We start from the raw sequence: 5,722 nt of genomic DNA, 5'->3' as shown, positions 1-5,722 counted from the left end.
TGATGAGAGAAATTATTTTTTCAAGCTTGACTTTTGACCATTTTTTTATTTCCTGCAACTCCGTGTTCAAATATTTAATCAATCTGTAATCAGCCTCCAGTTTCTTTCCTTATCTTATATATAGTTCAGACTTAATCTTCATAAAGGCATCAAATCCACTTCAACCTCAGAGATTTACAAGTGTCATTTCTAAAACTCCTAACTGATTGGTCTATAATGACATTCAGGCCTCCCACCTTATTCTCTGGCTATTGGGGGACAGAAGAGCCTCAACAATCCCCTTTGGAGGTAGCAACTTTTTGCTTAAGTATGGCAAAGCAGACCATCTGCTGAGTGGGTCTAGAGAATATTAGCTAGAGAGGAAAGCCTTTTCTTCTCATTATCTTCTCTGTGCGTTCACAGAAAATTGCAGCTGATGTGATCTGTTGTGAAGATTGGGAATTGATTTTCAGGAGGTGAATTAGTTTTGGAGTATATTAGTTTTGCAGAGATTTTACAGTGTTCTCGGACACTTCTTAGAGTCAATTCTGGAGAGAGCGTAAAAGCAACCTGAACAGCGGAGCCAGCTGGCTCTTGTCAGGTCTCTAATTTCTCACTCTCACCTTTTAGATGTATAGCGACCTACAGTGTTCCTTGGGCCATCTCCCTCCCTTGGATTTCAGCCAGCAGCCTGAAGGTGTTTCACGTGCTCAAGTCTTGTTCTGCCCAGGGCATCTGCTGTGTATCTGCACCTGGGATAGATGAATGCTTTAGATATTTTCCTGACCAGAAACTCTCCAGAGCAGATTCTACATGGTGAACAGCTACTATATGGTGACTCACTCTTAGGACTTCCATTCTCCTTTTGTAGACTGTCCATACTCCTTTTAGATATATTTTATTTTGAACAGCTGAACTCCAATTGAGGACCAAGGAGACTGGAATCTCTCCCCTAAATAAACATTGCACAGAGAGAGACAATGCAAATTTCCAGCCTACCAACTCTTTTGCAAACATTCAAGTTCAATGTCTTTAGTTCATTCTTGACTTTCTCTAGGAGTAACAACTGACAGGAAGGGCTGGTGATTGTGAAGGCTTCATCAATGTTCCTGAGGAACCTGCTAAACTGAGGAACATTCAAAGATTGTGTAATGAGAAATGTCATCTGTCACCTGCCTTGTGTGAACAAACTGTTCCTTCTACAGTTAGCTCAGGCAACTACCACTTGAAGGGGAATCCTAAAATTGTGTTTTGTGGAAGAACTGTTTCTTTTTCAGTCTGTGCATATATTGCATGCCTTTTGCAGCTGCAATTCCAGCCCAGAATTTTCATCTTGACTCACAGAAGAATGAAAACTATTCATTTGTTGAACTATTGTTCCATGCTGCTCCTGAAGGAGAGCGCTAGTTTCTGCCGCCTACATTGCTGCCTATTCCTAATCACTGAAGACATCATAGTCTGCATGGATAGAGAGAAGCTGTGAAGAGCAGTCTCTTTTTCTATGAAGTGCAAGGAAACCAAGGAGAAACATATGAAGGGAACATGCAAGACTTGGTAGAAGGGTTTCTCCCATCTTTTTCTGGGATACTTGTGGAGGATCAGGGCCCACTTTCCACAACTGACTTAGCGAAAATGATAAGCCTTATGTCTTCTTTCAATGTTTCTTTGAGACTTGCATCCAAATACACATACATAATACATTTTTTTCCTTGTGCATCAAGAGGCAGCGAAACAAAGGTCCTGGATTGTAACTGCAGATATTTATATTACCCGCTGAACCATTAAGGAACTATTACAGCCATTTTATCTTATCTATCTTTTTAATAAATCAGGTATTGCATTGCTGGTAAAGATGAGTAGCTGACAGCACTACCTAGTGTTATGCAGTGCCAGTGAATGCTGAACAAGTGTTGACCATATATATATTCAAGCATACTCCATTACTCTTCTGTATCCTTTCTGCTCTTTCTTCTTTGGTTTCTGCATGCTGTTTTGCAGACGCGGATCATCAGAGAGGTGTAGCCCTTTTCCTAATTTAGTTCTTCAACCTTGTATAGCTGTGGTGTAATACCTGTTGGCAAGATTCTCTGTTACCCCAATCTTGCCCTTTCAGCAGGTTTGTCAGTAACTTCAGGCTTGACTTCTCATTTTCTTAAGCACAGCCTGCTCCATTGAAAGCAGGCGGAGTGGTTTTCATTCTCTCCTTATGAAAAACATGATGCTGCATGTTGTTCGTTACATTTCCTTAGGGTATCACCTTATTTTAATTTAAGTTAACAAGCTGATGAAGAAGCTGCTGCTTTTTTTTTTTTCTCTTTTTTTTTTTTTTTTTCTTCATTTGGCAGATTAAGCTGGCTGGGTACACACAGACAGAACCCCTGTGGCTCTCAGCATCAGATATAATTACAATGGGCATGCAGCCAACTTTTATTTTTCTGAAAAATTATTTATTTCTGTTAACAACGATGTCTTTATTTTCAAACTTTCCAGAGGGATCATTATGTATTGTTTTCAGCTGAAGCTCCCATGCTGGGATGGAGCAAGATGAAAGGTTTGAATATTTAGTTAGGATTCTTTTTCTAATCAAGTTTCCTGGTTAGAGCAGAGGGCTGGGAGTCAAAGAGAGAGTTTTGTGTTCTGCCAGTGTATTTCCATCTGTCAGAAAGAAAGAATTTGGTTACTGAATTTTGTATTATTACAAGAATCAATGATCCAGCCTACTTAAGACTGGCTGATGAACTTGAAATGGGAACAGAAATCCAGAAATAATGCAGGGAATATGTGCAATTTCTGCATGGATCTCAGATGCTAGAAAATGCTGAGGCCTGGCAGTGTAAGACTGGAAGGTAATTTGACGCCTTGTACAAAGTCTAGTCAAGTACAGTAAATGTGCAATTACCCTGGAATGCTAAATTACCACCTGAGTCAGAATTATATTTCCTTTGTGACATTTTCATCAGCTCTCTAGTCATTTAAAAGCTGAATTATAGATCTTCTGGTTATGCAAAATGTCTGATCTTTAAAAGGTGGTTCATTCATGTATGTGTCTTGACAGTTCTCAAGTCTGTTATCTTGAGAACAGAAAGCTCTAACCAAGTCTGCTTTGCTGATGCAGCAAAACTTGTTTCCTATAACCATTTTATTTATTTTAAGACTATGAATGGGCAATTTTTATTTTTCCAGGATCTGGGAACCTCCCCTGCTCCAGGCCTCGAAGGATAATGATGTACAAGCTATTCAGAAACTTCCTGCTTGTAAAGCCTGTGGTACTTATCAGAGACATAGTGCCCCTTCTTGTACTAGCCTTGGCTGAAATACTTTTAAGAACAAAACATCTGGGGTCTGCATGTTTGGATAATGGGCACAGGGCTGTAGCTGTAGCAGAGAATAAACTTGCCAGGGGGGAGTGGAAACAGCTGAATGGTGGGGATTCAGCACTGAGATGGTTCTCATTTATTACGGTCTCTCTAGGTGCAGCGGGGGAGGCAGCCCTTCATGTGGCTGCTTTGTATGGCAATGTGTAAGCTGCTCAGGCTCTGATGGAGGCAGCCCCGGAGCTTGTCAATGAAGTAATGACATCTGAGCTGTAAGCAGGTAAAAACGCTGAGCTGAAAGGACATTGTCAGGACACCCAAATGGTCCAAAATGGCCCAATAATGGTCCAGATCCATGTTAGAGATTCACTCATGATCCAAAACAGCCAGTGAAAATGACCTGGTCAAGGATGTTCTATTTTATTGTCCCCTGACTCAGTTGCTTGACACCTCTCAATACTCTACTTCTATTCCAAGAAGTGAACTGTGTAACTATACTGATCTAAAAAGCCTATGTACCTAAACTGTGTACATATGCTGATCTACAAAAACCCAGAAGTTAATTTTGTCCTTGGAATATATCCCATTCTCAACTTTTTTTCTCCATTTCCCATTCCCATTTGATTTGTCTAGATTGATAATTGAGCAAGATCACTTTGTGATAACCTCTGCAGAAATGTTTCAGTGCTGCAAGAAGCAGTATGGATTCAGAAGAAGATGCTTTTCCTATCTGAAGCTCATTCTCACAGATGTTGCTAAACAGAGACATGCCACAGGAAGCAATGTAAGCAGTCCTGGGGAGGAGCCTCCTGCCTGACCAAACATGCTCAATGAGAGGAGAATGCATCTGAAGCTCTTGTATATTCATGTAGCCCTCAGGAGCAGCAGTATTGATTCTGCTCTTTTTGCCTAAATTTCAGGGTGAACATTACCTTTAACTCCATGAATTTTTTTTTGGAGGGGGATGTAACTTTTTTAGAATTATTTCATAGCAATTCTGTGCATTGTGTGAGAAGTACATCTCTCTATTTCAGGAAAAGACTGAAAAAAAATAGGGTATATAGTGATTTATGTGGGAAACCTAATTATGGTCATTTGCCTGTCTCTGAACACGGTTCTTCATTTTTCTGTGCCTCGGTTTCTCCGTCTGTAAAATATAATGAATTATTTCAGAGCTATAAACAAAGGCTGATGTAAAATTTCCAAGTGCTTGAGACACCCACATAGAAGCTATTACAGAAATGTAAAAATATGAGTAGGAGCATAAGTAGAATAAACAAGGTGCTAAAACACTTTCATGAGAAATGCTGAGTGAATATTGTTCATTCTGAGTGGCAATTCATTTCACAGTTGTAGTACCTGCCTTTGGGTCAAAACAAATTAAAGACTGCATGGATGAGAAACTAGGCCAGATCCTGTGGTCCTTCTCACAGGACAAAATCCAGAATGTCTTCTACAAAGTCACTCCTAACATGCAAATGAGGTAAGAGTCTGAACCGAGAATTTCAAGAGTCTCTAAAGGAATCATACACTTCATCTCCCTAGTTCCATGGATATTCATTACTCATTCCCATGGAAATCTTTGAAAATCCTGTATTTTCCCAAGCATCTCTCAGTTTTTCACTAATAAAATATCTGTGGCTGTGCTGTGGATTTCTAACTGTTGAAGTGCTTCTGGTACTTTTGGTATGGTGTGATAGACAACAAGGAAATTGTGTGTTGCAGGGGAGACTACTCTTCACATTGCTGTGGTGAAAGAAACCATCAGTTTGATGAAGGCAATAATGGAAAAGGGAGCTGATGTCAAGAATCTTTGGGCCACTGGATAAGTTTTCAGACACAACAGTTACAATGTCATCTACTTTGGTATTTACCTGTGGGCTAAACTGCTGTGATGTCTTTATTTCTGACATGCTAACTGAGTGTCTTTGCATCTGTCCTCCTTTTCTTCCTCCTTCTACAATCTGTCTAATCAGTAGCATGTCCATGTTCCATGGGAACTTTGCTCCAGAATTTTGATCTTCATTAAAAAAGAAAAAGGAAGTAGTCCTTAGTCCATGTACCAAAGTGGAACTGTTACCCATGGGGAAATGCCTGTCTGGGCCTGCAGGCAGCCTGATACAGTTAAAGGAAGCACCAAATTTTAATCCTGGATGTTAACTTTGTAATATAATGATACTGACAAGAGTTGTTAATGACTTCACTATCACCCATTACAGCACTAATACAACTAATCTGAAACCTCATATCATGTTTTCTCTTGTGCTGTCCTGGTTTCGGCAGGGGTAGAGTTAATTTCCTTCCTAGTAGCTGGTACAGCGCTGTGTTTTGGATTTAGGATGGGAACAAAATTGATAAGGCACCGATGTTTTAGTTGTTGCTAGGTAGTGTTTACACTAGTCAAGGACTTTTCAGTTTCTCGTGCTCTA

The 5,722-nt window shown here is 40.0% G+C and overlaps 1 pseudogene; it reads left to right on the top strand.

Moving 5' to 3' along the window:
* The first annotated feature begins 2,513 nt into the window (after positions 1-2,513).
* LOC103921805 overlaps positions 2,514-5,722 on the top strand; it is a 21,599-nt pseudogene continuing 18,390 nt past the window's right edge.

Source organism: Pygoscelis adeliae, unplaced genomic scaffold (assembly GCF_000699105.1).
Source record: "Pygoscelis adeliae isolate BGI_AS28 unplaced genomic scaffold, ASM69910v1 Scaffold120, whole genome shotgun sequence".
Lineage (NCBI taxonomy): Eukaryota > Metazoa > Chordata > Aves > Sphenisciformes > Spheniscidae > Pygoscelis > Pygoscelis adeliae.
Note: the sequence above shows the minus strand (reverse complement) of the source record. Positions and strands in the feature narration are given on the sequence as shown.